Genomic DNA, 14,555 nt, shown 5'->3' with positions numbered 1-14,555 from the left:
TCTTTAAATCTTTACAACTGCACAGTAACAGATAATAATACAAGAGAATTAAGTATTGTATAATTCTCCAACTTCTTTTATTAATAGGCTTTCTGAGTTTGAGATAGGTTCTTATAGTCCACAAAGCTAATCTTCCATCCCTCTGAATATGCATGTCAAATATGGCAATTTTGAGTATGCATAGGATGAATGTTTGCAGAGGCATCTCTACCAAATGAAGTGATACCAGAAGTAGGCAACCTGTGACTTGCCAAAAATCTCCCCCCCCCTTACTCTCCCCTGCGAAATCAGAGCCACTTTCTATTTTTTTTTTAAAAAAAATATGGAAGCTGTAAAATGTGTAAAACCCTCCAAAAAAGCTTTGTTCCTGCCTATCCCTCTCAAAAGACAAAAAAATACTTTAAAAATCATTTTAAAATTGATCTATTAGCAACAATTTGCCCTGAACAATTGGCATGAACATTGAAATGTTGTGAAATTTCAGCCAAGTTTTAGAAAATTTATAATTTACACGCAATCCGGCAGATGCCATCTAGTGTGGCAAGGGGTCCCTCCCTTAAGCTTCAGAAAAAAGCAAAACATTGTCCACCCCTGCAGAAGGGAGAAATATATCCAGTGGTTTGGGAGATAATATAGGCTCTATTTGTATTAATCATACAGGTAGTCCTGGACTTACAACCATAGAGCCATGGTGGCGGAGTGGTTAGAATGCAGTACTGCAGACTACTTCTGCCGACTGCCAGAAGTTGACTCAGACTTCTATCTTTCCAAGGTCGTAAAATGAGGACCCAGATTGTTGGGGGCAATATGCTGACTCTGTAAACCACTTAGTGAGGGCTGTAAAGCACTGTGAAGTGGTATATAAGTCTAAGTCAGTGGTTCTCAACCTTTTTAATGCCGCGACCCCCAACCGGTCGTAAGTTGAGGACTACTCAACCGGTCGTAAGTCGAGGACTACTCAACTGGTGCAGCACCGTTTGCAGAATGGGACTTTTGGCGGGCTCAGCAGGGCAGAGACAGCCTGGACAATTCCTATTGGCTTTTGAAAGCCAATAGAATTAGACTCTATTCAAGAGACTCTATTCTATTGGCTTTCAAAAGCCAATAGAATAAAAGGGAGTAGCACAGCTAAGGAAAAAGGAAAAAAATGGCGGACTGCGTTGTTTGGCGACCCCCCTGAAATGGTCATTCGACCCCAAATGGGGTCCCGACCCACAGGTTGAGAACCACTGGTCTAAGTGCTACTGCTATTCCATTTAGTGACCATTTGAAGTTACAGCAGCACTGAAAAGTAACTTATGACCGTTTTTCACACTTATGACTGCTGCAGCATTCATACGATCAGAATTTAGACACTTGGCAACTGGCATGTATTTATGACAATTGCAGTGTCCCTGAGTCATATGATCATCTTTTGTGATCTTCTGACAAGCAAAGACAATGGGGAAGCCAGATTCACTTAACAACCATGTTACTAACTTAACAACGGCAGTGATTCATTTAGCAACTATGACAAGGTTGTAAAATGGGGCAAAACTCAATAACTGTCTTGCTTAGCAACAGAAATTTTGGGCTCACGAATTAACTGTATTTCACAGCCACACTTTACTTAAAAAATATGGAAGAAAATACCACTTTAGCTCCAAAACCAAGGAGTATAGAACAGTAGACTTGTGCTGTCTATTCATCAACAGGAATAAAATCTGGGATCACAATGCAATTTTGCAGAGCTGAATTGTATAGGCAAGCTGCAAAAATTACAAATAGAAGTAACATGACACAAGCTGTGTGTCGAAAGAACGGATTTGTTCATTGCACAATCATTGCAAATGCCTTTAGCTAGAGGTTAGTCCTGTTCTTCTCTCAAAAACATAAAATAAAATCCTGCATTGTTAAACACACCAAACCAGTCAAGTGCTACTTGGCAAGAAAAACATTTATTCATGAGTTGAAAAACCAACAAGGATAATTCAGTGAAACTAAAAACCTTGTAAGCTTTTTTGTGTGTGGGCACTAAGTGACCTCTAAGAGAGGAAAGAACAATTGCAAACAGGTCCTGGAACTTTTTGGATTTTTAATATATCAAGAAATGAATATTTGCAAGCAGATTCAGCTGTTTTACAGACCAAATACATACTGTTTTCTCAAAGTTGGTTTATATTGGCATGTACATAACTGCAGAAATCTGTACTTTTTGAGTGGTACCTGAATTCACATAGTCCTTGACCTGTATGGAACCTGTAAACCGTGATGGTCATTAAGGTGGGTCACCCATGACTGACCCAATTTTATTATCTTTTTGGTCATTAAGTGAATGCCACACTTTTTTTGCTGAAAACTATCTATGAATGCCAGTTTTCAGCAAAAATGTCATAAAATGCAGTCATATGAAAGCAAGATGCTATGAATGGCTGCAAATGCAGGACAGATGTCAAGTGCCCAAAATGCAATTGTGTGCTGAAGAAAGCAGTCAGAACTTTGCAACCAGATCATAAGTATCCCAGGAGTGTGTTGTAACTTTGAATAGTTGCTAACTAAGCAAGGACTATTTTATGGAAGAAGAAATGATAATGAAAGTAGTGGAATACCTGCACTATTCTGCAAATCCTTTTTCGCTGACATCAAGAAGTAAACATATGTCCAGTGCTGCATGTCTCAACCTTGGCTGTGAAGGCATTTTGGGAGTTGAAGTCCTTGCATCTTAAAGTTGCAAGATTGAAAAACATTTATCTAGTGACTTTCATGTAGGAGAGTGAAAAAGGTAGAGGAGATGGACAGATCCGTCTATACCAGTGTTTCTCAACCTTGACAATTTTAAGGCATGTGGACTTCAACTCCCAGAATTCCACAGCCAGCAATGCTGGCTGTGGAATTCTGGGAGTTGAAATCCACATGCCTTAAAATTGTCAAGGTTGAGAAACACTGCTCTATACCTCCCATGAAGCTCCTCTTTGTTATCATGCTGGATGCCAAGAAGTGCCCTAAAGCACTTCTAATTATTTACTTATGTAGTCCAATATTTTACTTGGACTGACAGGACTCTCTAGAGATCTTTTTTGACCTGTTTGCAGACAGCTTTCCTATCAAGAACATTAGCTGATTCAGGGAGGTAGGCAGAAAAACACGCTCCGCAACTAAAACAACAGATTTTCAAACAACAGCCAAAACATGCTTGGCTTCCTCTGCCTTCTTAGCAGAGGGAAAAAACAAATGCTCCTTAATGGATTTACTGCAAAGTTAGACATTTGCGTAGATCAGCATGTTTGGCCAATAGAAAGGGAAATCAATCAATCTGGCTAGAGATCTTTCCCCAGTTGGAGATTTTATTAAGTCACAGCTCCCATGAAACAGGGTGCCGATCATGAGCTATGCTAAAAAGGGTAACCAAACAGTTCTTAAGATTTTGAAGAAAGACACGGGGTTCTTCCAACAAGGAGAAGGCAAAATGTTGAGTTCTGCACATTTCAGGTTTGACAAAGTTGCTTTACTTTGAAATGAAAATCCAACCGTGCTGTAAGTGTTTTAAACTTCAACAAGCTATGCTGAAGTCAAAACATTTCCAAAACGCTGGAAATAAATTTAAAAACAGTTGATGTTGCTATTTTAGGTGATGCAATTGTAGAGTATGCAAAAAAGGGGGCTTGGGAGCAACAGGCAGTTGTTGCAAGCTGTTCCAGAAATAAATAATAAAGGCAGGAGCTTCTTAGTAGCTTAATAGCCCCAGGACATAGGAACCAGATTTACGCAACATCTCCTTCATCTTCCCCATATAAATTACTCGTTAACTGTTAGTGTTCTGACAAATAAAATGGAAATTTAGATGATTTGCAGGAATGGTAAAATTAAGATCCAACAACAGATAAATTGACCAGGGAGGGCTTGCAGTACTTGTCTGTGTACAGGTAATCCTCAAGTTACAATTATAATACAACCTGCTGATTGTAAGTCATAATTGCAAAATGGGTGATCACACACACTTTTACATTTTTGTGGTGGTCATTAAATGAACATGGGGGCTGTAAATGCAAACAGCGGGGTTAAGTGAACCCATTGTTGATTATGGCATGGTTTTACTGAAAACTGGAAGCACCAGTTTTCAACAAAACCATTGTAAAATGCAATTATGTGACAATGGGATGCTGTAAATGGCCTTAAGTGTGGCTGTGTTGCTAAGCATCTGAAGTGCAGTTAGTGACTGCTGGGGTTGGGATGGTGCAACTGTTGGAATTTCAGATCCAGCTGGTAAGTCTCTTTTTTCAGGTAAGTCATAAGTCAAGAACTACCTCTACAAATGGAGGACACACCCTGAGTGTACACCCAAACTTGTGTTTTTGCAATGCATGTGATGTGCCCATCATAAGAGGGATTTCTTAATCAATTGGAAGAACACCAGATTTCCAAGCTAGTGGCATTATACAGGTAGTCCTTGACTTACAATCATTCATTCAGTGATCACTCAAAATTACAATAGCATGGAAAAAAGTGATTTATGACTGTTCTTCACACTTCTGACCATTGTAACATCCCTATAGTCATGTGGGCAAAACTCACTTAACTGTCTTGTTTAGCAACAGAAATGTTGGCTCAAATTGTGGTCATAAGTCGAGGACTACCTGTATAACGAAGATTGACCTGCACAATTCCATACCTTCCCATTGCAGAGACAAGAACATTAGTGTGCTTCACAATTCCCATGATCCTCTTGCTATAGAAAAAGCCTTTTTAAAACAATAAGAAGGTAGATTTTTCTGTGTGTATAAGGAGCGGCTTTTAAAGAATTCAGTTCTGGCAGTATTTGTGGAGATGGGATCAGACTATGAGTTGTGCTGAAGCAGGGCAAATGTGCACTTGCCAAATAAAATGAAATAGAGTAATCCTTAGCATTTGAGAACAATCAAGCATTAAAAAACTGATTACATTAGAACTACTCATCAATGGTATTGCTATAGACTTGAGCCCTTAAAATCCTAGCACCAGTATCATTACATTACAGAATAATGAAAATACAAGACTTTTTCAATTAAAGGGAAAAGCAAGCTATTCTTATCATCTACCCAAATTCAAATAAACCTTCTTTTAAAATGAAGTAAAACAACCAATCTGAAAATAGGTTCCTTAAAGTAGATAAAATCAGTATTTCTGAACCTGGCACCTTCCAAAGACAATGGATATCAGCTCCTAAAATTATAATTTAAGCTCATTTGCAAACTGCCTCTAGAAAATCTTGTTTTTGAAAGGTGGCATCCACGAATTAGCAATAAAAATAATAATCCTGTAGCACCACAGCCATTGATCATGCCACTTAAGAGCTTATCAGAGGCGATAGTATAAAATATTTGGAAAATGCCAAGTTAGGAAAGGTCAGATTAAGATGCATCTCCAAACAGTATTAGTTAATCCCTGGATGATCATACAGTTATTGTGCTTTCAGAAAGAAAATTCCTCCCACAGAAAAATCTATCAGCACTGCACATCATAACATTGTCAGACAACTGACACGTTATAACTCATGCAAATGACATAATTCCCATCATTTGAGCGATTATGTGATATCATTGTGACTTATTCTGGATACCTATCTGCACTGACTCAGAAGTCTATTAAACACACATCATAAAGTTGTTGCACATCGTTCCTTCACAGAAATGCACGAGGCATAAGAAGCACATAAAGAAATTAAAGAATATGAAACAGCCTTGTGAACACTGGAAACGGAGAACTGGGAAAGATGTATGAATCTTAAACATAACCACATAACCAGGAACAAGAGCAAATATCCAATGAAGCTCTGATGCAATTGTTCCTCTGTCTATTTGAGAAAAGCACAAAAAGTCATAAAACCACTTTTTTTTTATTTCTCAGTGATTTACACATAAGTTCCACAACATTATTCCGGGGCCTGCAAAACAGGAGTTCAGACTTAACATGATGCATCTGGGATACGTGACACAACATTGTATTTCCTTCATTTCAGTATACCAGTAGTCTTTGATTTACGATGTTTTGTTTAGCAAGTGTTTGAAGTTACAACAGCAATGAAAAAAGTGACCACTTCCTGTGGTCAAAATTTGGGCGCCTGGAAAATGGCATGCATTTACAATGGTAGCAGTCTCCCAGGGTCACATGATCGCCATTTTCAACCTTTCCAGCCGGCTTCCAACAAAGTCAATGGGGGAAGCTGGAGTCACTTGATGACTGCATGATTCACTTAACACTAATGATTATCTTAACAAACATGGTAAAAAAAAAAAAGGTTGTACAATTGGATACAACTCACTTAACCACCTTGCTTAGCAATGGAAATTCTGGTCCCAACTGTGGTTGTAAGTTGAGGACTATCTGTATACCATTTCAAGACTTTCTACATACTCCCTCCTGCAACTACTGACCATCAGGACCTAAACAGCTTTGAAAGCTAATGTGCTGTTTTTTGTCATCTAAAATGCAACCATCTGTGAGTTCAATTCCCAGTAGAGGGTTTGAATCCATAGAATAACATCTGGCTACTGACATCTGATGAATCCCAGAGGATGAAGTTGGTCACATGATGCCTGCCTCCTGGTGGTCAATATAACATCCTCCCCTGATGTGATCCAGAAATTTTTTTTCCTGCACATTATAATAAGGGTAGCCAGGGGCAGCACTAAATTGAGGAAGATTATTATTAAACATTTTTATCCTCCTCCTCCGCCACAGAAAGAGGAAGAATTCCCAGAGCCTTACAAGGCCAATAACAAGTCTATAAACCCAAGAGTAGGGATTATCTGGAAGACAAAACACAAAAGGTAAAGAACTCAGTGGGAAGAAAAAGCAGATTAATTGCAGAGGTCTTATGATCTGCTGGAATATTCCAGAAGAGGAGGAGCTGAAATTTGATGATCTTGTAATAAAATGCCCCAGTTTACTATATTTTTCTCTGCTACATTACTGGAACTATATTTTGAAACTAGCAGGAAATGCTTTCCTGGCCACATCTAAACAGGTTCATATCTCAAGACCATTGTTTAGACAGTTACAGAATGTATTTTAAATTCCCATTATAGCTAACCCATTCAATGTCATGTAAAAGTCATGTGCTTTCTTTCCATTATTGACAGAGGCATCATGGCAGACCCATGTTCAAATTCCCATCTCTCAGTCTAACGTTCATCACAAGATTGTTGCAAAAATAAAGTGAATTGGGCAAAGCCACTTAACAGAACCACAGCCCCTGGTAGGTTCAAGGTACAGTAGATATGATATCAATCTAAGAAATAACATTCTGAACAAGCAATTTCACTCCACGTGTACAGATACATGACTACCTGTATAAAAGATCCGAATATAGAATAAGCCAAAATATTTTCCCTACCTCCAATGCTGGTTTCACTTTGAGTTGATATTAAAGGATAATTCTTGTAATGAGTCTTAAATCAGTTAAGATCTGCTGCCAGTGGGTGGTTCCATCAATTTGCCCTAGGCTTGTTCTTACGCTAACATGGTCTCTTGCCAACCTAAATTTTCAAGAGTGTCAAAATTTGCAGCACCAAATTCTCTTCCACGCCTACTCTTCATGTGGATCATATAAGTTGGGCAGTGTTCATTTTTAATTACATCAGATGGTCTCCGACTTAAGGGAGGGTGGGGAAGAGAACTGTAAGCCAGAATTCTGTAACCTAGAAATATACTGGACTTTAATTCCCAGCATGAGAGATGAGCATCCAACTATCTGGAATGCAAAAATACATAGGAAGCAACTGTGACTGTTTCCAGAGGGCATAAGATTGAGCATCTATCTTACTGTAACTGTATAATAGTGAGCAACTTAAACTGCCCTAAACGGTTACAGATTCTCCATTCTGGAAACTTTATCACATGTTGAAAGTGCAACTTTTGCACTTGGTGATGACTGAATGTGTGGACTGGCTACAGAAAAACAGCTGTTGCCCGAAGATGACAATACTGTAATATAAATTATAGACAAGCAATATCTGTAAGACAGCTATAATCCTTATTATTAATAAAAGAATTTGGGCTTCTGATGTTCTTCTCAATACACAATATAAACACAGTCCAGGCTAATGAACAAACATTAATTACTCTATATTAATTGGATTAAAAAGCCTGCAAGCCCTAGAGGTAAAGCTTCTACTGAATACATGGATGTAGCATACTGTATTTTTGATCGTAAAAATGCAATTTGTTGCTATCCTCTTCCAGAATTTACTTTCTTTAATGTCCTAGCCCAGGAGTAGGCAACCTTGGCTCTTTTATGACTCGTGGACTTCAACTTCCAGAATTCCTGAGCCAGCCATGCTGGCTCAGGAATTCTGGGAGTTGAAGTCCACGAGTCATAAAAGAGCCAAGGTTGCCTACCCCGTCCTAGCCTAATCTATACTTCCAGCTTGTCATCCAAGTACTAATGAGGCTTCTCTTGCTTAACGTTTTCACATCAGCTAAGGCTGATAAGTAAATAACTGTAAATAAATGAAAATATAGTAAAGACCGATAAAAACCCAACTTCTACAATTCTTTGAACAGAACAATTGGGAACTAATGGCCTGGGAAAGGGAAATGATTCCAGCTAAGCGGGTTTCTTTTCTATAGAAGTTGTAGGTTACTTTCTTTCAATCAGAGAAAAAGAAATATTCAGAGTCTGGAAATAAAAGAATCGTCCAAGGGATTTCTTTGACATCAGCACTGTCAAAATGAACACAATTCTTTTGTAAGTAAAGAAGCCCCATTGACATCTGCTCAAAAACATTATAAGGGCTTTGCTTTGTGTAATTCAGAAAAATATGAAAATTAATTTTATGGAAGATCAGGTATTAAACTGGAACTAGGAAACACAGGTCCAAGTCCACTTTCAGTTCACATGTGACAATGTAACTAAGTCACACTTTTCAAAATTGTGGTCTTCTGATAAAATCATAATTGACACACCGTGCAAAGTCAAAACCAAAAAAACCATACATTGATTTAGATGCAATCTCTTGTAAAACCTATCTCAAAAACTGTTGTTGTGGGGAATAATATTAGAAGAGGCAACTATCCTGAACCTCTGGGAGGAAAAGCAGGTTGTTTATCTAATGAGTAAATGAAATGTAACCAAATAAGATAAAGCTGCACCAACTTAAAATGGTTAGGTTTAACAGGTTCATGCACACACATTACAGTTCTGTAATTTCTTTTCAATTTGCATTTGTTTTAAACCAGTTTTCAATGTTAATGACTGAGTCAAATGATAGCAAAAGGTGACTCATTCAAACTAACTCCTACAATTTTAGCCTCTTAAAAAGACAATATTCCTGAACCTATTCATTTACAAACTTTGTATGCCATTTCACAGACAAAACAGATGGTCCTCGTTTAATGACTGATCACTTAGCGATGTTCAAAGTCACACCACCTCTCCCCTAAAGGTACTTATTTCCTAGTTCCAGAGTGCCAAACCCCTCCCCCCAGAGTCACATGGCTGCATTTGGGTCAGTTGTAGCATTCTGCAGTCACATGATGCAAATTACATTGTTTTTGAATTGAAATGCCCATAGGAATGCACTGACTCAGTAACAACGGTATTCACTTCACAACTGCTGCAAAAACTGGATCAGTCATGTGGATGCCTTGACTTATGACCATCTTGACTTATGATGGAGAACCTGGGCTTCATAACAGTGTTAAGTCAAGAACTACCTGTAGTTTCCAAAGCAATTAAAATGCTTTGCCAATTGCAGAGTAGCAGCAATAACAGAAAAGCTGCTTTCAATGCACAATGAATCATATTTCCAACCACCTTTTTGCATTAATAGATGTAGATTTTTTTAATCAGAAAAACTTAGTTTATTAGAAGGTTCAACACACATTAACATTTAGATACTCCAGTCACTTGAGGAATAATTCAATAAATAATCAGAAAGGAAATGCAAGTTAGGGAGAAACGCACCACTTCTCCTCAAAATGGATAAAGCCTACTTTTTTTAAAAAAAAGTGAGAATATAATCACCAATTGTCCGCTGGTCCACTATGGATGGGTGTGTTCCAACTTCAACAGTTATCATCAGAAGCTCTGTCTTTTGAACAACGCTCTTCCAAACAAGCTCCCTTTTAGCCTCACTGTTACTTTGAGCTACTATATTTGCCAATCATGAAAGCAAAATGAAAGGATGGTTGGAAGTGATGCAACTGTGTCCTCAATTAACACAGCAGTCTTCAAAAATTTGCTTTACAGAAACATACCAGCATCTCCTTTGGCATTTAACAGCAAAGCGAAAGACTGGAGATAATTTCTCCAACCTCAATAGACTTGGAATCAAAGAAAATGGTTGGATTTACACATCATTTCTAGTGTGGGTTCCAGATTTTATGAATCCAGCTGTTGTGGTTTATTCCACAAATCAACACTTATATCTTAACTTATGACTGGTTGCTTAGCAACCATTCAACATTCTGATGCTCCCCCCAAGGGACTTAAGACCTGCTTTCAAAGTTGCAACATTGCTCTCCCAGTCACGTGACTGCATTTTGAGTGCTCAGCCTGCATTTATGCCCATTTGCAATACCCTATGACAGTGATGGCAAACCTTTTAGAGACCGAGTGCCTAATCTGCAACCCAAAACCCACTTATGTATCACCGGGTGCCAGGTGGGTGTGGCCCACTCGGCGGGCGCAGTTACAGTGGGCTTGGCAAACTGGGTGGGCATGGCTACTGGATGGGTGTGGCTGCAGTAGTCATGGCAGATTGGGTGGGCATGGCCACCTTGATGTTGCTTATGGGGAGGGACACCTGTGGGAGCCGGGCAGGGTTGGGGGAGATCCAGGGGGACTCTGGCGGGTGGGATGGTGAGGTCCCCAATAGCGGCTCCAGGCTGGCTGGCCTTAGGCCAGAGATGGCGAACTTTTAGAGACCACGGTGTGCTGAGGGCATGGCACGTGCCCAGAGAGGGCTCCACGTGCCGCCTCTAGCACATGTGCAATAGATTCGCCACCACTGCCGTATGATCACAATTTACAACAATGTTTAGCCAAAAGCTGGTATTTACTTCCAGTTTTTGGCAAAAACTGCACATAGTGAACAATTGGTTCAGTGAACAACAAGGTCTTAAAAACAGGTCTGGTCACATGGTAACCCACTTTGCAACCATAATTGTCAGGCTCAATTACAACTGTAAGTCAAGGACTACCTGTATAAGGAACCACTTTATAGTTCCTTGTAAACATTTGGACATAGCAAGGGAATGTGAAAAGTATTCTGAAAAGATGTGCATATCATACAAAACATGGTTAAATAGGTTATGACTCTCCTGCTCACAAGCCAAGATTACTTCTCTGTAGGGTAAGAAATCAGAACTGCCCAAGATTAGAGAAGGGCCACTGAACAAAATTACCGCTGCTCCTCAAAATCACCGAAGTCTTAATGTAGTGAGGACCCGTTTGAAAGCCTGAATCAGCACAAATCTCTCATGCAATCACTCCTGATTTATTAAAGAATATCAGACAAAACTACCAACAATTTGCAGAAATGCCTGCATTTCTTATTTTAAGATTTCTAATGCTCAAGCAGTCGAAGGAAAGATGGGGGATTCTTCTGCCTTACTAGCAGGAAACTTTGAAGGACTTACAGATATATTTTTCATCCTTGCATATATTTTCCTAGTTTCAATAAGCAGAATCAATTAAGAACCAGCAACAGTGGCAAAAGAAACACCCTGAAAAAAATAGTTTGCATACAAGTCATTAAAATGGCAGGAATTCAGACCTAGGATACATAAACCATCTGCTTAGGCTGAGTGCACCCCTTCACTGGAATGGTTACCCCACACATTAAATCAAAGATCTGAGGCTGCCTTGGCCCACCCTGAGATGCTGAATCTTGGGGGGGGGGAATCTCGTTTTGGTCACATTACAAAGATGTTGAGACTTTGGAAAAAAGTGCAGAGAAGAGAAACTAGGATGATTAAAGGCCTGGAGACTAAAGTGTTAAGAAGAATGGTTGCAGGGACTGGGTATGGCTAGTCTAGAGAAAAAAAGGGCTGCCACAAACAAGAGGGGGTCAACTTATTTTCTAAGCACCTGAAGGCAAGACAAGAAACAATGGATGGAAACTAATGAAGGAGAGAAGCAACCTGCAATTAAGCAGAAACTTCCTGACAGTGAAAACAATCAATCAGTGGAACAACTTGCCTTCAGAGCTTGTGGGTACTTCATCACTAGATTTTTAAAAGACTTGTCTGTAATGGTATAGGGCAGGGGTAGGCAACCTTGGCTCTTTTATGAGTCGTGGACTTCAACTCCCAGAATTCCCAAGCCAGCATGGCTCAGCTTGGAAACCTCTCCCTTTCCCCTCAGCATAGCTGGCTCAGGAATTCTGGGAGTTGAAGTCCACGAGTCATAAAAGAGCCAAGGTTGCCTACCCCTGGTATAGGGTCTCCTGTTTGAGCAGAGGGTTGGACTAGAAGACCTCCAAGGTCCCTTCCAGCTCTATTCTGATTGACTGAATTTCCCTGGAGTTCTCAAAGCTTTCTCAGGAATTATCTGACTCAAGTGGAAGCGGCGGAGCTGTCAACTTTCCAAGCCCCGGCTCGCGTTCCCCGGGGAGGCCGGGCGGGAGGTTAAACCTAAAAGGTTGCCCGGAGTCACTCGGGAGGCTTTCTCAGCAGGCGAGGCTCCCCTTGGTGGGTGGGGGAGCAGGGAGGTGGAAGCAGCCCGAGGAAAACTTGCGACCTCCCTTCCCGCCGAGCAACTTTCCCCGCTCCCGCTAAGCGCCCAGCGGATTCCGAAGGTTGTCTCGACTCCGACAGAACAAAAGGGCGAGAGCGCGCGCCTTTCAAGCCGAGGTGCTCGCTGGGGGGGCCCTTTCGCCTACACCGACCTCGCCCCCTCCCCGGCAAAGGGAAGAAGCTCCCTCTTTGAGCGCTCCCATTGCAGTACCTATCAGACATGAGGGGTTCTCTACCCGGCCATTCGGGTCTTCTTTCCCCCGCCACCGTACGCCTATCGTTTATGTGCCGGACCGCAATTGCCACCGTTGCTTTCCAGGGTCTAGGGAGAATGGAACCTGTAGTGCAAGCTAGGGCAAAGAGCATCTCCCTATCTCATATTCCTGGTCACACAAATGCCAGGCCAATTGCACCGGCTCGGACATCATCTTCTCCTTTCTGCCCTCCGTTCCAGCCGGTTTCAGTCTTTCTCGAAGACGGGCGAGACAAAGCAGCCATTCATAGCCTCGCTCGCTCCTTCTCGGGGAGTCAAGGTTCCCCCACCCCTTCCAAATAGATTCCCAACTACAAACGAAGGGAGAAAATGCAAAGAAAGCGGGCGAGGATGACGAAGACTTGCGAAAATCCCCCGCGAGGGAGAGCAAGCTCGTCCAAAAGTTCCCACAAACGCTACTCACCCCATAAAAGATTTGCTGCACCCTGTTGCTAGTCGATGCCGGTTCCGGCTGCAGCGCCGCGAGCTGTCGAGCGGCGTTTTCGGGCACAAGAGGCGGATTTGTCGCTTGCAAAATGTAGGGTTTGCGTTGCTTCTCCTCCCCTCGGCGCTTGCTTCTGCCACAGGGCGGCTACTACTCCTCGCTCTTTTGCCTGCTCGCTTGCTTGCGAGCTGCTCGCCTGTTCGCTCCGAGCCACGCGCGCGCCCATATGCCGAGCCTCGAAAACTACTCCTCGGCGTTCTAAATGCCCCGGAGTGGGCGGGGAAATGACGTCACAGCGGAACCACGTGACCCAGCGAAAGGCGCCGCCACCGCTGCTCCGCCTCGGGGGAACCGCGTGGCGCCGGGTCTGGGGCGCTCGCCTAACTGACTGGAGGTCGGTCACGTGGTTCGCACTGTCTCAATCTCAGCCCAGCTTCTTCTGTTTCTTATGAACTTCATGGCTTGGCGGCCGTCGGGATTGGGCTTGAGCGCCTCCGGCGGCGATGGCGGCACCTCAGGTGTTGGGAATTGGTTTCTGCTGGTGGGGAGAACCCCTCAAAACCACGTTCCTCTGCTTTGGACTTCAACCGATAAAACGCCCAGGAGCCGCCTGGGTTGGTGCCTCCTGAAAGGGTAGCGAAGCAGGTCATCATGCACCGAGGTCGCCTTAAATCCTTGTCTGTCCAATCACACTTCGCCAATAAAGAATTTCTCTTCTCTTCATCTGAAGCTGTTCTGATTATTGATTGATCGTGTGTCATCGTTTTCGACGATCTATCCCTATCATGACCCCCAACAGTGCACTTGTCATCACTGCAACAGGGCCATCCACCAGGCCACTGGTCATCTCTCTCCTTCCACCTTTCCCAGCACTGGAGTCTTCTCCAGAGAATTGGGTCCTTGGATAATGTGTCTGAACTAGGATCATGTGAACTTGAGCATTTATGCTTTGAGTGAGAACTCAGTCGATTTGTTCAATGATCCATTGGTTTGTTTTCTTGGCTTTCCTGGGTATTCTCAGGAATCTCCTCCAACACCAATGATAAAAAATGGCAATGCTTTTTCTACCCTGCTGCTTTAAACTCCAGCTTCTGCTTCCAGAGAGTCATGGGGAATATCATAGCTTGCAGATTCTGATCTTTGTGGGGTTAGGGTTCAAAG

At 41.8% G+C, this 14,555-nt stretch overlaps 1 protein-coding gene across 4 annotated transcripts in view; it reads right to left on the bottom strand.

Annotated features, from left to right (window-relative positions):
- The window catches only part of RAI14 (retinoic acid induced 14), a 111,288-nt gene extending 97,214 nt beyond the window's left edge, over positions 1–14,074 (bottom strand). The window contains exon 1 of one of the 4 annotated variants that reach the window (XM_039347857.1): positions 13,374–14,074. The gene's annotated coding sequence lies outside the window, so the exon portion shown is untranslated. The remainder of the gene's footprint in view (positions 1–13,373) is intronic. The other 3 variants (XM_039347856.1, XM_039347859.1, XM_039347858.1) reach the window with 3 other exon arrangements.
- Positions 14,075–14,555: the final 481 nt, after the last annotated feature.

The sequence above is a fragment of the Crotalus tigris genome, unplaced genomic scaffold (genome assembly GCF_016545835.1).
Source record: "Crotalus tigris isolate CLP2741 ecotype Arizona unplaced genomic scaffold, ASM1654583v1 scf7180000018103.2265978, whole genome shotgun sequence".
Classification (NCBI taxonomy): domain Eukaryota; kingdom Metazoa; phylum Chordata; class Lepidosauria; order Squamata; family Viperidae; genus Crotalus; species Crotalus tigris.
This window is presented reverse-complemented; position numbering and strand designations above follow the sequence as displayed.